This window comes from Vombatus ursinus, unplaced genomic scaffold (genome assembly GCF_900497805.2).
Source record: "Vombatus ursinus unplaced genomic scaffold, bare-nosed wombat genome assembly UNPS02014841.1, whole genome shotgun sequence".
In the NCBI taxonomy this organism is placed as follows: Eukaryota; Metazoa; Chordata; class Mammalia; order Diprotodontia; family Vombatidae; genus Vombatus; species Vombatus ursinus.
Genome location: NW_020954619.1, coordinates 12534877 through 12551984, shown reverse-complemented (window position 1 = coordinate 12551984; position 17108 = coordinate 12534877). Strand labels below are relative to the sequence as shown.

At 37.1% G+C, this 17108-nt stretch overlaps 1 pseudogene; it reads left to right on the top strand.

The window, feature by feature from the left end:
* Positions 1–11622: 11622 nt before the first annotated feature.
* Positions 11623–15744, top strand: LOC114026567 (annotated as a pseudogene).
* The last annotated feature ends 1364 nt before the right edge of the window (positions 15745–17108 follow it).

The following is a 17108-nucleotide window of genomic DNA, read 5'->3' as shown; positions in this document are numbered from 1 at the left end:
TTTAGGAGCACACTAAGGCACTGAGGCAAATGTCCTGCTGGTTAGACAGGGGACCTCTGACGGAACTCATAGGCTCACTCCCTCCTTACACTCAAAAGATAGGTAGATGACTCAAAGGCAGAAATAGAAAATGAATACTGCTTTTAGGTTAAAACTGACTTTACGACTTAAAGAATCCCTGAGTTTATGCATATGGTTACTCCCTCCACCAAACACAGGTCATAATCTCTCCATGTCTTAATACCAACAACTCATCCTGAAAACCAAGAATTAAAGAATACGTCAAAGGTCCAAGCTGCATCAATTGATACAGTAAATTTGCATGTACCAAAGATAGTAGCACGACCATTTTAAAAGTAAAATTACATATCTCCTAGCACTTAAAGTGTATTTACAGAGGTAGAAATTATGTTTAAATTTTAATTTAAAAAATGCACTTGTTAATTGATGTACCTGGTTCTTCTAATGTTAAAGCCCTCTCCAGTCTGGCTGCAATCAAGCTCGCCAATCTTACTTCATACCATTCTCACATACTCTATATGTTGGCCAAATTGAACTCTGCTGTTACCCAAATTAATAGTCCATCTTCCTCCCCACCCCGAACCCTAGCACATCTATCCCTCATGCCTAGAAGGTACTCTTTGCTCACATCCCCCTCTCTGAATCCTTGACTTCCATGAAGAAATAGCTTCCACAAAGCCTTCCTTTCTCTTCCCTCAACTCCACCTCTCCTCAAATTTTCTGAAACTTCTTTGTCTGACTCCCTACCTTTTGTTGTACTAATATGTGTTAATGGTGCATACATTAAATGTGTAATCCTTGAAGACACTGACTTCATATTTGTCATTGAATTACTCCCACCCGGCATAGCATTTTGCCTGGAGAAGATGTTTAACAAATACTTTTTTTTAATTGGATAGATGGTCTTTATTAGAAAAATTAAAAGTATTGTCACCTAATGATGGCCAAAAAATTACAAAAGTATACTATTTCCCTGCTTGGATAACTTCAAATGTGATGATGTCTTATGATCTAAGATATTGCAGGAAGTTCTAATAGCAACCAGAAATATAGATGATTTTATTCCATGGATGTCACATTCTTCTTCTATAGCATAGAATCAATTTCACCAGCTTGCTTGAAAAGATTCATGATAGTTATGTACCTAGTTCTAATCAGTTAGCTTTAGAAAGCTGTGAAATATTAAGGACATATCTATGTCTATGCTCGTGTGACCTGATATAGCTTCTTTTCATTCTCACAGTTGATTAAACAATAAACAGATTTGTTAAGAACATTTTGTCAATATATGAACCTACTGTATGCCAAAAAAAAAACCCATGCTAGGGAAATACAAAGAAAATATGTGGTCTCTGTCATCAGGGAAATCACCCAGCTATCATCTTGAAGGAAAATGAATACAATTCTTTCCCCTAACAGTTTATTAAATGACTGCTATGTACAAGGCAAAGAGGCAGCTAGCTGGCTCAGTGGATGAAGTTCTAGGCCTGGAGTCAGGAAGATCTGAGTTCAAATATGGCCTCAGATACTAGCCATGTGACCTTGGGCAAGTCACTTAAGCTGTTAGCCTTGATCAACTTGAGAAGAAAATGGCAAATCACATCAGTATCTTTGCTTAGGAAACCCCACAGACACTATGGTCCACAGGGTCACAAAGAGTAGGACAAGACTGAAGGACTGAATAACAATAATGTGCATGCCACTGTGATGGGTACTAGAGACACAAAGCAATGATACAGCAGTCCATCCCCTCCAGGAGTTTACATCCTGGTGGGAATACGTAATGTGTGATTAGATAAATAAATGTTACTTTGAAGAAAAGAGAAAGAACATTGACGACTCTGTGGATCAGAAAAGGGGTTTTCATAAGAGATCTAGAAAGGCTGAACCTCTAAGGAAGCTAAAGATTCTAACCAATGGTAAGGAGGGAATGGTTTCTAAGCTTGAGGGGAAAACCTTTGCCCCAGACATAAGAGATGAAATACCAAGTTCAGGGAACAACTGTTAGAGCAGTTTGGAGTACATGAAGGAGTGTGACATGAAATAGGCCCAGAAAGGTAGGAGTGAGATAGACTATGAAAAGCTTTGAATGTCAAGATGAAAAGTTTATATTATGGTTACTCATGTACTGTTTTCTTTCTTGATGCACCAGTCTGACAACATTACTCCCTTGCTCAAAAAACATTGGTGGATCCCTGTTGGCTTTGGGATGTTGTTGTTTGTCCTTTATTTTCAAAGAGGACCTATGACATCATGGAGTGATGTCTTGGTTTATGCGAGGCAGAGTTGCAGAAAGTCATCAGCCTTACTCTCTCTTCCAGAATCATCACAATCCAGTGGCAAGACAAAAGTCAGGATGACTAGCAATGGCCCAGGATGTAGTGGATGACCTGGGCATCTTCAATGTCTGACCGAGCTTTAAGCGCTCCATAGCACCTGCTCAGTAGCCTTCATGGCTGTTCCTATTTGCACATGCCACCAGGGAAGTCTTCACTTGCTTGGGGTAGACATTCCCCTAATTCACTGAGAGGTTTGAGGTCTGTCGGTTATCCTCAATCTGATTTAGCCTGTCTGCTGAGACATTTTACAGGTGTGTGGCCATTGCACATGCCACAGCTTCTTGGAGCCAGGTGAGAGCCAAGGGCTAGATGGACACCAAAGGTGGATGAACAGCTCCGAGAAGGGTTCCACAAGCCCCCACACCAGAGGTGTTAGTCCTCCTTGAACAACCAATACACTGCTCCCCTTAGGATAAGACACAAATAAAGCAGATACATTCACAAGAGATATAAACCATATGCTATGAAAAACTACAAATAATGACCATTTCCATATATATTAGGGATCATATGCAAAAATCTTCATCCTCATTTTTAAATTTTTGTTATATTTTAAGTTCCTGTTTCCCTTCCTCCTTCTCCTCCCCATACTAGATAAGAACACAATTTGACACAGATTTATAAATATATGTAAAACTATACTATGCATACTTCCATTTATCAGTTCTTTCTCTGAAGGTGGAGAGCACTTTCCTTCATATGTCCTTTGTAGTTGATTTGATTATTTATAATACTTAGAATAACTTTCTCACAATTATTCTTTGAATAATATTGCTTTTATTGTATACAACGTTCTCTTGATTCTGCTTATTTCACTTTTCATTGTTTCACGAAAGTCTTTCCATGTTTTTCTAAAATCAACTAGCTCATCATTTCTTATAGCACAGTATTATTCCATCAGGATCATATACCACAACTTGCTTAGCCATTCCCCAGTTGGTAGGCATCCCTCTCAATTTCCAGTTCTTTGCCACCACAAAGAATGCTGCTGGAAATATTTTAGAATGTATAGGTTCTTTTTCTTTCTCCCTGATCACCTTGGGAAACAGATTTAATACTGGTATTGCTGGGTCAAAGGGAGTTTTATAATTCTTCGGGAATAATTTCAGATTGTTCTCCAAAATAATTAGATAAGTTCACAGTTCCACCAAAAGTATATTAATGTCCCAATTTTTCTTCATCCCCTCTCCCATTTGTCATTTTTCCTTCTATCATTTTAGCCAATCTGATAGGTGTGAGATAATATCTTAGTGCCTCAGTTGTTTTAATTTGCACTTCTCTAATCAATAATGGTTTAGAGCATTTTTCATATGGCTAAATAGAGTTTTTGATTTATTCATTGGAAATCTCCCTGTTCATATCCTTTGACCATTTATCAATTACTCATATTCTTATAAATTTGACAAAGCTCCCCATATATTTGAGATATAAGACCTTTATCCAAGAAACTGTCTATAAAAATTTTTCCCCAATTTTCTGCTTTCCTTCTAGCCTAGGATACATTGGTTTTATTTTTACAAAAGCTTTTTAATTTAATGTAATCAAAATTATACATTTTATATCTCACAATGCTCCCCATCTCTTGTTTATTCATAAATTCTTCTCCTGCCCTCCATGTTCTTCTAGTTTTCTTATGATACCTCCTTTTATATCTAGGTTATGTACCCATTTTAACTACATCTTGGTAAATGGTATGATACTGGTCTATACCCCACTCCTGGCAGACTGCATTCTAATAATTTTTACCAAAAATGAATTCTTATCCCAAAAGCTTAAATCTTTACATTTTTTCAAAGACAAGGTTACTAAATCATTGACTATTGTGCATTGTACTTCTACTCTGTTCCACTGATCCACATTTCTATTTTTTGGCCAAGACCAGATAGTTTTGACAATTACTACCTTATAAGATAGTTTAAGATCTGGTACTGCTAAATCTCCTTCTTTTACTTTTTTTTTCATTAATTCCTTTGATATTCTTGATGTTTTGTTCTTCCAAATGAATTTTGCTATTATTATTTTCTAGTTCAACAAAAATTTTTTAGTAATTTAATTGGTATGTCAATGAATATGTAGATTAGTTTGGGTAGAATAGTCATTTTTATCATATTGGCTCTTCCCACCCACAAAAATTTTTTATTTCTCCTATTACTTAAATCTAACTTTATTTGTATAAAAAGTGTTTTTATAATTATGTTTATGCAGTTTCTGGGTTTGTCTTGGCAGGTATACTCCCAGGTATTTTATATAGTCAATAGTTACTTTAAATGGGGTATCTCTTACTATCTCATTGTGCAGGGCTTTGTTGGTGATAAAATAGAAATGCTAATTATTTCTATGGGTTTATTTTATATCCCGCAGCATTGTTAAAATTATTAATTGTTTCAACTAACTCTTTATTTGAATCTCTAGAACTTTTCAAGTATCATCTGCAAAAAAGATAGTTTTATTACTTCATTGTCCATTCTGATCCCTTCAATTTCTTTTTCTTCTCTTATTGCTATTGTTAGAATTTATAATACAATATTGAATAATATCAGTGACAAAGGGCATCCTAGTTTCACTCCTGATCTTATTGGGAAGGCTTCTGGTTTACCCCCATTACAAAAATGCCTACCGATGGTATTAGGTAGATGCTTCTTACCATGTTCAGGAAAAAATCCATTTATACCTATGTTTTCAAGGGTTTTTTTAATAGGAATGAGTGTCGTATTTTGTCAAAAGTGTTTTTCTGCATCTACTGAGATAATCATATAATTTTTGTTATTTCTGTTATTGATATTATCAATCATGTTAATAGTTTTCCTTGCATTAAACAAATCATCCCTGCATTACTAGTACAAATCCTATCTGGTCATAGTGTATGATCTTTGTGATATATTGTTGTTATCTCCTTGCTAATATTTTATTTAAAATGTTTGCATCTATATTCATTAATGAAATTGGTTTATAATATTCTTTCTCTGTTTTTGCTCTTCCCCATTTAGGTATCAGCACCATATTTGTTTCATAAAAGGAATTTGATAGGACTCATTCTTTGCCTATTATTCCAAATAATTTATTTAATATTGAATTAGTTTATCTTTAAATTTTTGGTAGAATCACTTGCAAATCCATCTGGTCTGATTGGTTTTTTCATAGGAAGCTCATTTATGGTCTGTTCATTTTTTTTCTAAAATAGGTTTGTTTAAATATTCCATATCCTCTTATGTTAATTTTTATATTCTTCCAATTCACTTAAATTTTTAAACTTATTAGTGTATATTGGGCAAAATAAGTGTCAAGTGTCTGAGACCAGATTTGAACTCAGGTCTCCAAGCTCACAGCTCTATCCACTGTACCACCTAGCTGTCCCTTAAAATTTATATTCTTAAGAGAACTGCTTAAGTTTCACACCATGACTATTATGGAAATGTTTTGCATGACTACACATGTATAACCTACATCAAAATGCTTGCCTTCTCAATGTGGGGGGAAGGGGACAGAGGAAGGAAAAAAATTTGGAATTGAAAAGTTTTAAAAAATGAATGTTAAAAATTGTTTTTAAGTGTAACTGGAGAAAAATGAAATACTAAATTAAAAAGGATTTATTATACATTAAAAAAAACCTTCCAGGTTAAGGAGAAAATATTGCAAGCAGTAAGAAAAAAAACAATTTAAATACTGCAGAAATACAGTCAGAATATCACAAGACCTAGCAGCTTCTACTCTAAAAGACTGTAAGTCTTGGAACATTATATTTCAAAGAGCAAAAGAGCTAGGGTTGTGTCCAAGAATAACTTACCCAGCAAAGTTGAGTATAATCCTGAATGAAAAAAAAATAGACATTTGACAAATTAAAAGACTTTCAGGTATTAGTAAAAAAAGACCAGAACTCAATGGAAAATTCAATATAAAAGATCCAGAAGAAATATAATAAAACATTAAAGACTAATTATAAGGCAAAAGAGACAGACAGAGACAGAGAGAAAGAATGAGAGAGAGAGAGAGAGAGAGAGAGAGAGAGAGAGTTGACTAAGGTTCTGTCAGGTATGTATCAATATATATCAATGATGGGTCTCATCACAGAGCCAGTGTATGTCAATGACAGGGCTTAAAACCAGACTTAACCTGTATCTGAGGCTAGTTCCCTATGCCTTTGTGTCAGTGATTAGGGGCAAATTAGTTGTGAGACCCCTTCTTACTTGAGAATTCTGTGATATAAACGATGTGGTCTAAATCATGATCTGAGACAGGAAATACGAATCTGTGCCAAATCAAGACAGTATATATAGGATAATTCAAATCCAAGAATTAAGTGAATACTCCCCATTCATGTGGACTATGAAAACCTCTTTCTAATATCAAAAAATGCTCAAAACAGCTTTACTATTAATATCTAGCTGATTGATAATGAATGAATAAATGAAAATGCATTTATTAAGCACTTACTATTTACCAGATATCATGGATTATACAAATACCAAAAGACAGTTTCTGGCCTGGAGGAGCTTAGGTTAGATATACATAGGGGTATAGTGGCCAAGGAGGGGCTGAACTGGGAAGAAAAGGAAGAGAGGAAAACAAGCATTTATTAAGTACCTACTCTATGCCAAGCACTGTGCTAACTGCTTGACAAATACCATTTTATTTTGACCCTTACAATAATCCTGGGAGGTAGACGCTATTATGATCCCCATTTTACAGTTGAGGAAACTGAGGCAGACAGAGGTTCAGTGACCTGCCAAGAGTCACATAGCTAGTAAGTGTCTGAGGCTAGATTTGAACTCAAGTGCTCCTGACTCCAGGCCCAATACTCTGTCCAGTATACCACGTAGCTACCTCAAAGAATCAGAGTCAAAAAAGATTATGAACAGTTATAGGACAATGGATTGACACACTTTTTTCAGGACTACTCTTGTTGATTGATTACTATCTCCAGAGAAAGAGGTGGGGGTGGGGGTGCAATGGCATGGTAGTAAAGTGGTTAGAGTATATCATGCTCGTTGTGGTATCAAACAGATATGGTGAATTCCCAACAATCAGACAAGAAAATACATAATAGGAAAATGGCATTACCTAGTGCTCATATGAGTCATGGACTCTTTGCAATTATGCTGTGGACTCCTAAGATCTATAGCTCACAAGTTAAAAACCACTGGACAAAGCATAAAGTGGATAAAAAAAGTTCAAAATAGTGGCCTAAAGCAGAGAAGTCATTACAAAGCCAAATCAAGTCAAGTCATCAAGCATTTAAGTGCCTACTATGTGCCAGGCGTTGTGCTAAGCCTGAGGGATACAAAGAAAGGAAAAAAAAAATCTCTGTCCTCAAGGAGCTCCAATGCTAACGGAGGAGGCAACATGCAAATAACTGTACAAACAAGCTCTCTCTATACAGGATACAGAGGGTGGGGGTGGGCAGCCCCAGACACCAGGCACTAAGATTAAAAAGAATTAGGGGGGAAAAGGCTTCTTAGAGAAGGTAGGACTTGAGCTGAGATGTAAAAGAAGTCAAGAGGTAGAGATAAGGTGGGAGAGCTGCAGGAGTGGGGTAACCATGAAAGTGCCAAGAGTTGGGAGCTGGAGCTTTATGCAAAAAACAGCAAGGAATCCAGTGTCACCGAACTGGAGAGTATGTGGGAGAGAGGGAGGTGTAAGAAGACTGGAAAGATAGGAGGGGGTTGGTTATGAAGGGCTTTGAATGCCAAACAGTGGGTTTTATATTTGATATTGGAAGCATCAAATGGAGCCATTTTTGTTGTTTATTAAAGGGGGTGGGGTGGGGAGTGACATGCTCAGATCTGCATTGTTAACCAGTCACAAAGTCAGGGAGAACACACAAGGAAGTGGGGGGGCAGTAGTTGCACTGGAGATAGCTATTTTTCTCACCTGATTCGCATAGCCAAAGCAGCATAGAGCATCTTTGTATGGCAACCAACAGAGGGCTAGTGACACCCTGTCCTCGCTCTGCAGCCTCGGTGTTGCTGTGGTTCCAGACAGGGTTAAGACACTGTTCCTGTTGTTACCCATCTTGGCTGAGTTTTCTTTTCACGTCACTGGCAACTCTTTCTGTGTGCTGAACTTCTTTGCATAGAAAAGATATTTCTCTGTGCACAGAAGGCTCTCTGCATAGAAAAGATATTTTGAGAAGGGAAAAGAACATTGATCTATATCCCGCCAATAGTGTACATATGAAAATTTGCATCTGAAGTAGACTTTGAATGTTTGTTCTCCTTGAGAATGCAATTATTCTAGCTCATAGCCAACAGCAGCCACCTTGGGCATTTGGGAAAAGGCCCAAAACAATGTTTTCTCAGAGCTATTCATAATTGCAAGGGGCATGTCATTTTTTAAGTGTCCAAAGGGAAGTAAGAGAAGCGAGGTTGCTGTTGTTATTTTTCACAGAGAGAAAAAAAAAACTATTAAAATGTTGTTGGCTGCTGCAACAAAAAAATACTAATGGGTCCATGTAACAGATGGAAATTGAAAAGCATGCACAGTGTCAAAAACCCCAATACAGTAATTTGTTAAATTATACGAATTTATTTTCCCTAGAGAAAAGAACTCCGTGTCTGAAGCATGCTGATAATTCGTGGGCAGCCGTGGTTATTGAGGTAACACAGCAACCTTGTTTCCCTATGAAACCAGGGGAAGCTAATTAATTACAGTGGTTCAGCCACCAGGTTAGAAGCCAAGTTGGCTGCCCCATTTCCAAAAACTTCACTTTCTGTGATTTCAAAGACTTGGAATTTTCCTAATTATCAGATAATTCTGATGACTGCTTACAAAACCTGTTAACTCTTGCCAGAAAGGAGCTGCCCCCTGAATTGTGTCTATTCCTATTCAAGTCATTTTGAAACCTGTTAGCCAGTCCCTTATATCCTCAAATATTCTTAATGAACAGAAATTTTTCTTGCTTATTAGTCTATAGTACAGTGAAGAAGTAAAGATGGGGAATGTATCATAGTTTTACAAGGGGATAGACTGAAGCTTTTAAAAAAATGTACTGACTTGTCTACCAAGAAACCACACACACACACACACACACACACTACGGCAGACCACTTAAGACACAGACATTGCTTTTATTTTTCCAAGGAAAAGAGAAAGAAAAAATAATAAAGTAATAATAATAAAGTAAAAACTATTACAAAGGATGGTATAGGATTGTAGGGGAAAGAGCGCAGGATCTTGATACTAAGAGCCTGGGTTCAGATCCCAGCTCTGTTACTACCCCTGTGACCTTGGTCAAGTCATTTAATCATCTGGCTCTTAGTTTTCTCATCTGTAAAATGGTTGGACTAGGTGATCTCTAAAGCCTTTCTAGATCTAAATCTATAACATTAGTTCCTAAGGAATACAAAGAAGGCCTCTAGGATAATGGCCAGTGGACGATAATGTATTGCCCTTGACATAGACTAAGCATGTCCTCTGAGCTTTATTTATTTACTTAATTATTTTCCAACGGTCCAATCATTGGGCAATTCTTCGAACCAGGAAGAGTCCAAAGAAACTTGTGAAATAAATGGGGTTCCTTTTCTATACAAACCCTCCGTCTTTGGTTTCCACCCCCTTTGGTCCCCTGGGGACTCAGTATTTCATTATGCTGAGGTAAGGCAATTTCAAATTCATTCATACTAAGATGTTAGGGTCTTAACTTAATACCACTAAGGAAAACTTGGAGCAATATGCCATGATGGTTAGAGCAAAAAGTAGAAAGGACTTGGAATCAAAGACCTGAATTTAGGTCTGAGTCCCAATACTTAACTGTTCAATTGCAGCAGGTCACATAATGTCTTTGACTCTCAGTTTCCACATCTGTAAAACAGTAAAAGAAGAAATCTCCATTTCTTCTCTCTTGGAATTGAAGTAAGGAATGTGTTCTTTGAGCTATTATCGTTTTAAGAGGCTAGCAGCTAGGGCGGCCCAGTAGATAGAGTACAGGACCTGAAGTCAGGAAGATTCATCTTCATAAGTTCAAATCCAGCCTCAGACATTTGTTAACTGTATGACCCTGGGCAAGTCACTTAAGCCTGTCTGCCTCAGTTTCCTCATCTGTAAAATGAGCTAGAGAAGGAAATGGCAAACCACTCCAGTATCTTTGCCAAGAAAACCCCAAGTGGGTTAATGAAGAGTCAGACACTAGTGGCAAAAGAAGAAAAAAAACAGACTGAAGAGAGAAAATGTTAATAATGTCATTTAAACTTCAAAGTATGTTGTGCCTACATTTTGTTTTGTTTTGTTTGTTTTTCCCAGAGAGCTGGTAAAACACTTTGTAAGTACTCTCTCTATCATGCCATGAAAGTTAACATTTACCTTCCTTTTGAAAGTAGGCATTCCGGCTCCACTGACACTCCATTTGAAACAATTGTGGTAAGCTTCCATGATTCTCCCAATCACTCACAATCAAAACCTAGAATGACTTTGACTTCTTCCTCTCTTTCATCCCTCAAATCAGTCACTAAATCTTGTCAACTCTTACCATTCCAGAGAGTTTTGAAGGATGTGATGTCTTTAGCCAGAAGTTGAGAGGAAGTGGTATAAGAACTGTTTAACAAAAAGTTGAAGGACAAAGAACTTGTTAAGAATATAAGGATTCCACTGAATACAATGAGAGATGTTAGGGGAGAGTCAGACAGAGAAAGAGAAGTCTCAGACAGGAATATACCTGGACTAAATAGTTTAGGAGCAGAGGGGTATTGGAGTCATTCAACTTATCTCTAAAGTGACAAGAATAGATGGTATGTTAGAAAGGAAAGGTTGTGTCTTCTTTTTCTTCAGAGTAACCTTTTAGTCCACCCAAATATAATCTTAGAATTTAAAGAAACCTTAAATATCATTTAGTCCAAATTCTTACCCATACCTTCCATAACATCTATGACAAGTGATTATCTGGCCTCTGCTTGAAGTCTTCCATTTCTGAAAAGCTCAAATTGTTAGAACATTTTTTTTTCCTTTACCACGTATCGAGTCAATATCTGTCTCTCTGTAACTTACACTTAGTAAGAAATTACCATCTGTAAAGCAATGTGCTAGAAACTGGGGATATAAATACAAAGAATTACATAATAATTCCTATTCACAAGAATTATAAAGCAAGCAGACCTGGCCTCATTCTGTAGGTATATCAAGGCCAAAATCATTCATTAAGTGCTTGCTATTGATACACTGTGCTAAGTCCTAAGGAGACAGATATAAACATAAAAGACAGTCTTTGCCCTCAAGGAGTTTACAATCTAATAGAAGAAGATACCCAAAAGGGAACTAAAAAGGGTGAGGGCGGATGAAAATATTAGAGTCGGAGCATGGTTATGAAGTACAGAAAGTCAAGGGCAGAGCTGGGAGAGAAACGAAAGCCAACTCGAGCCCCTCTGCAAAATGGAGGCTCCAGGAGGATGTCACAGATGGAAGAAAGTGGTCTACCTGGTGTAGGGATAGTCCAGGGAGAGAAGACCAACAGGGATGGTTAGATATTCCAGGTGAGGAGGCCCCAGGTGCTGAGGGAAGTTCTAGGAGGGGACTGCAGCTAAGGCACAGGTTTGAAATCCCAGAAATTCATGAGCAAAGCAAGGAAGGAAATACATATACTTCCACTTAATTTTTTGGAATCTCAATGTCTTTACATTTATCTCTGATCAATAGTTGGTTTTCTTTTGATTCTTGATCCTATTATGAAAATTAGTGGGCTATATTGGTGAGTACTGGACTAGGAGTGAGGAGACTTGAATTCTCATTTCAGCTCTGCTCTTCTGACCTCAGACAAACTGCTTAACCTCTAAGTTTTATCTGTAAGTGAAGAGACTGGGTCAGATGATCTATATAGACACTTTTAACTTTAAAATTCTATTATTATATCATCTTGGCTCTCTCATCGAATTTTGAGTCATCCAGAAAATGTGATCATCATGCTTTTTCTCTGTTCTTCCAAGTCACTGATAAAAATATTGAATAGATCTAGGCAAAAGACAAAGTATATCTTGATTGATATTGAGTCAAAACTTTTGTGTATAGGTTTTTTATATGTCTATAAATTCAACTAACTGTAATATCATCCAATCCATCTTATATACCAGGATATCATGAATTTTTATCAGATTTATTTCTGAAATCAAGATACCCTATATTTGTAGCAACATTTTACCTAACAACCTAATAACACTACCTAAAAAGAATCAGAATATCATGGTTGTAGAACAATAAGGCACCTTAGAGATCATCTAGTCACCTGTTTCACAGATAAGAAAACTGGGCCCCAGGACTTATACAAGACTTATACAAGATGACATAGGATTTAAGTTTTAGAGGTAGGATTAAAAATCAGGTCTTTTGAATAAAAATTCAGTGTTCTTTCCAAGACTTGTTTATAGTTAACTGAATGCTAGTTAATTTGGTTACTTTTGGTTTTTTTTCCTTCTTTCTTCAAAAGTAATAAAGAATTGGGGGGCAGAGTCAAGATGGCAGAGTAAAAGCATAACTTGCTTGAGCTCTCCCCCAAACCCCTTCAAATACCTGTAAAAATGGTTCTAAACAAATTCTAGAGCAGCAGAACCCACAAAAAGACAGAGTGAAATAAATCTCCAGCCCAAAACAACCATAGGCCAGGAAAGGAGTAAACACCTCACCCTTGATCATACCACCTTGGAAAAACAGAAAATTTACAGGTCCCTAGAAGTATCTCTGAAAACAGCTACATTAAACCCCCAAAGCTTGGGACAGTACATTCTCCACAATGGAAGTAGACCCCTACCTTAACAGAGAGTTTAAAACTCAAGTAATTGGCTGGGATCATGACCAAACAGCACAAAAAAAATCAGACCATAGAATCTTTCTTTGGTGACAAAAAGACCAAATCATACAACCAGAAGAAGACAACAAAGTCAAAGCTCCCACATCCAAAGCCTCCAAGAAAAATATGAATCAGTCCCAGGCCATGGAAGAACTGAGAAAAAGATTTTGAGAAGCAAGTAAGAGAAATAGAGGAAAAACGGGGAAGAGAAATGAGAATGATGCAAGAAAATCATGAAAAACAAGTCAACAGCTTGCTAAAGGAGACCCAAAAAAATACTGAAGAAAATAGCACCTTAAAAAACAGACTAACCCAAATGGCAAAAGAGGTCCAAAAAGCCAATGAGGAGAAGAATGCTTTAAAAAGCAGAATTGACCAAGTGGAAAAGGAAGTCCAAAAGCTCACTGAAGAAAATACTTCCTTAAAAATTAGAATGGAGCAAATGGAAGCTAATGACTTTATGAGAAATCAAGACATTGTAAAACAAAACCAAAAAAATGAAAAAATAGAAGACAATGTGAAATATCTTATTGGAAAAACAATTGACCTGGAAAATAGAGCCAGGAGAGATCATTTTAAAATTATTGGACTATCTGAAAGCCATGATCAAAAAGAAAGCCTAGACATCATCTTTCAAGAAATTATCAAGGAAAACTGCCCTGATATTTTAGAACCAGAGGACAAAATAGAAATTGAAAGAATCCACCAATCACCTCCTGAAAGAGATCCCCAAAGGAAAACTACCAGGAATATTATAGCCAAATTCCAGAGTTTCTAGGTCAAGGAGAAAATACTGCAAGCAGCCAGAAAGAAACAATTCAAGTACTGTGGAAACACAATCAGGATAACACAAGATTTAGCAGCTTCTACATTAAGGGACCAGAGGGCTTGGAATATAATATTTAAGAGGCCAAAGGAGATAGGATTACAGCCAAGAATCACTTACCCAGCAAAACTGAGTATAATCCTGCAGGGGGAAAATGGATATTCAGTGAAATAGAGGACTTTCAAGCATTCTTGATGAAAAGACCAGAGCTGAATAGAAAATTTGACTTTCAAATACAAGACTCAAGAGAAGCATGAAAAGGTAAACAGGAAAGAGAAATCATAAGGGACTTATTAAGGTTGATCTGTTTACATTCCTGCATGGAAAGATGATATTTGTAATTCATGAGACCTTTGTCAGTATTAGGGTAGCTGGAAAGAAAAAAAATTATATGGATAGATAGATAAATAGATAGGTAGGTAGGTAGGTAGATAGATAGATAGATAGATAGATAGAAAGATGATAGATGGCACAGGATGAGTTGAAGATGAAGGGGTGATATCTAAAAAATAAAATTAAAGGGTGAGAGAGGATTATAATGTGAGAAGGAGAAAGAAAGATGTAGAATGGGGTAAATTATCTCACGTAAAACAGACAAGAAAAAGCTTTTACAGTGGAGGGAAAATAGGGGAAGGTGAGAGGGAATGAGTGAATCTTGTTCTCAGTGGATTTGACTTAAGGAGGGAATAACATACACACTCAATTGGGTATGGAAATCTGTCTTACCCTACAGGAAAATAGGAGGGAAGGGGATAAGAGAGAGGAGGATGATAGAAGGGAGGGCAGATAGAGGGAGGGGTAATCAGAAGTAAACACTTCTAAGGAGGGACAGATTCAAAAGACAGAATAGAATAAATGAGGGGCAGCATAGGATGAAGGGAAATATACTTAGTTTTTCACAACGTGACTACTATTGAAGTGTTTTACATGACTACACATGTATAACCTGCTTGCCTTCTCAATGAGGGTGGGTGGGGAGGAAGGAAGGGAAAAAATTTGGGACCCAAAGTTTTGAAAACAAATGTTAAAAATTGTTTTCACATGCAACTGGAAGATAAGATAGACAGGCAATAGGGTATATAAATCTATCCTGCCCTACAGGAAAATAGAAAGGGAAGGGGATAAGGTGGAGGGGGGGTGATAGAAGGGAGGGCAGATTAGGGGAAGGGGTATTCAGAATGCATGCCATCTTGGGGTGGGGAAGGGGCAAGGTGGGGTGAAACTCAAAATATTGTGGAAGTGAATGTTGAAAACTAAAAATAAATAAATTAATAAGTTTTTTTTTTAAAAAAGAACCTTCTGTACGGCAAAGCCAATAAGTACTCATCCAATCTTTGTTCAAAGATTTCCAATTTGGAGGAAATCAGCTAGATCCTCAAAGAAGCTATTCTCCTTCTTGATTTACTCTAATTATTAGGAAAATTTTGTTCTCTTTGAGGAAAATTCACTTCTTTGCAATTTGTACCTGTTGCAAGTCATGATCATCAAATGTTAACAAAAGAATATGCCCATTTTTCCAGCAGTGATGATCTCCCTGAGCCAACATACCTCTCACAAAAGACCTCCTGCACCCCTCTCCCAAGGAGGAGAAGCAGAAACACAAGAAAAAGCACCTGGTGCAGTCTGAACTCGTATTTCATGGACATGTAGTGCTCAGGGTGCTATAAAATCACCACTGTCTTTAGCCACACACAGTGGTTCTCTGTGTGGGATGCTCCACTGCGCTCTGTCAGCCTACTGGAGGAAAGGCAAGACTTACAGAAGGATGCTCCTTCAGACGGAAGCAGCAATAATGACTGAATCAAGATGATTGAGAACCTGTAAAGAATAAAACAAAGTTGATACAAAAAAAAAGAATACGCCCACTATTGAACCCTAAATGTATATCTGAGAGTACTGGGGTAAAAGGAAAAGCTCCATTAATCAGTTGGTAGAGAGGGTGGTAGGTCAGAGGATGACCTTCTTTGTGCTCAGGCAAGAGAGAGAGGAGCTGAGTCGAGATATAGAAGGAAGGGGCCCATTTAGCAGATATGTGCTAACTCAGGGTTGGCTCCAAGGGGAGATGGCGGGGATAAAGACAAACTTTATTTGCCTCATAATTCTGCCAGTGGTTGGCCCTATGACCTTCCATCCTTTGTTAACAGACAGAAGTTTTGTTCTATGGTATTGTCTTGTGTAGCTCTCTCTCTCTCTCTCTCTCTCTCTCTCTCTCTCTCTCTCTCTCTCTCTCTCTTTTGCTCTCTCTCTAACAGGAACATATCCAACAATCTGAATGATGATACCAACATGAAGACTTGTGTTTAATGTGGCTGACCTTATTTTTAATTAAATTTTATTTTTAATGTATGGAATAAAACAAGCATTCAATTAAAAAAAAAGATGATTGCACATGAAACTGCAAAAAAAGTAACAGAGAACTGAAAATTACTAAGAATTCTTAGGAGCGTTGCTACCTTCCTCCTAGCCACCAAGGAAGAAAACCAAAAAAAAAAAAAAGAAGAAGAAAGGAAATCACTGAGAAACCATACACTGTCCTTAAAGGCTGATTTCTGACAAAGGTGGGGATAAATAAAGAAGGAACAGATCTAGCTTCCTTTTGAAGTCAAGAAAAGGGTTCAGTGTCCTACCCCACTAGGTTCATTTCTTATCTTTGACAAGGTTATTACTTCCTTCGGTGAAACTTTCATCCTAAGGATTCAGCACAAGATTGGTTGTCAGTAATGAGATAAATATGGTTTTGCAATGTAACAACAGTCCTGGAGATGTTCTGGGGCAACGATAATCTTAGCAAGTTGGTTTTAGATAGAGTTCCTACCCAGCATTTTCCCAAGCATCTTGGCAGCCTTGGATCCATGTAAGAGCTTCCATGTGAGACTTTCTAGAACAGACACATTGGTTTCATTACATACCACAGAAACAATTCTCATGGCAAATATTTGTGATTATAAGTTTAGAATTTAATTGTTTCAAATCTCCCATCACTCTTTAGAGATTCTTGCCCTAGAATCATACTTACATTTTCTCTGAACTTTGATATGTGCTTTTCCAAAGTCTGGTGTATATCCCTAATTAAGACTAGGAATTCTCTTCTTTTGCCATTATTCTTTCCAGTATGAAATAGTTCCTTTCTTCTAAAGGCTTTATTGTACAAGACCAA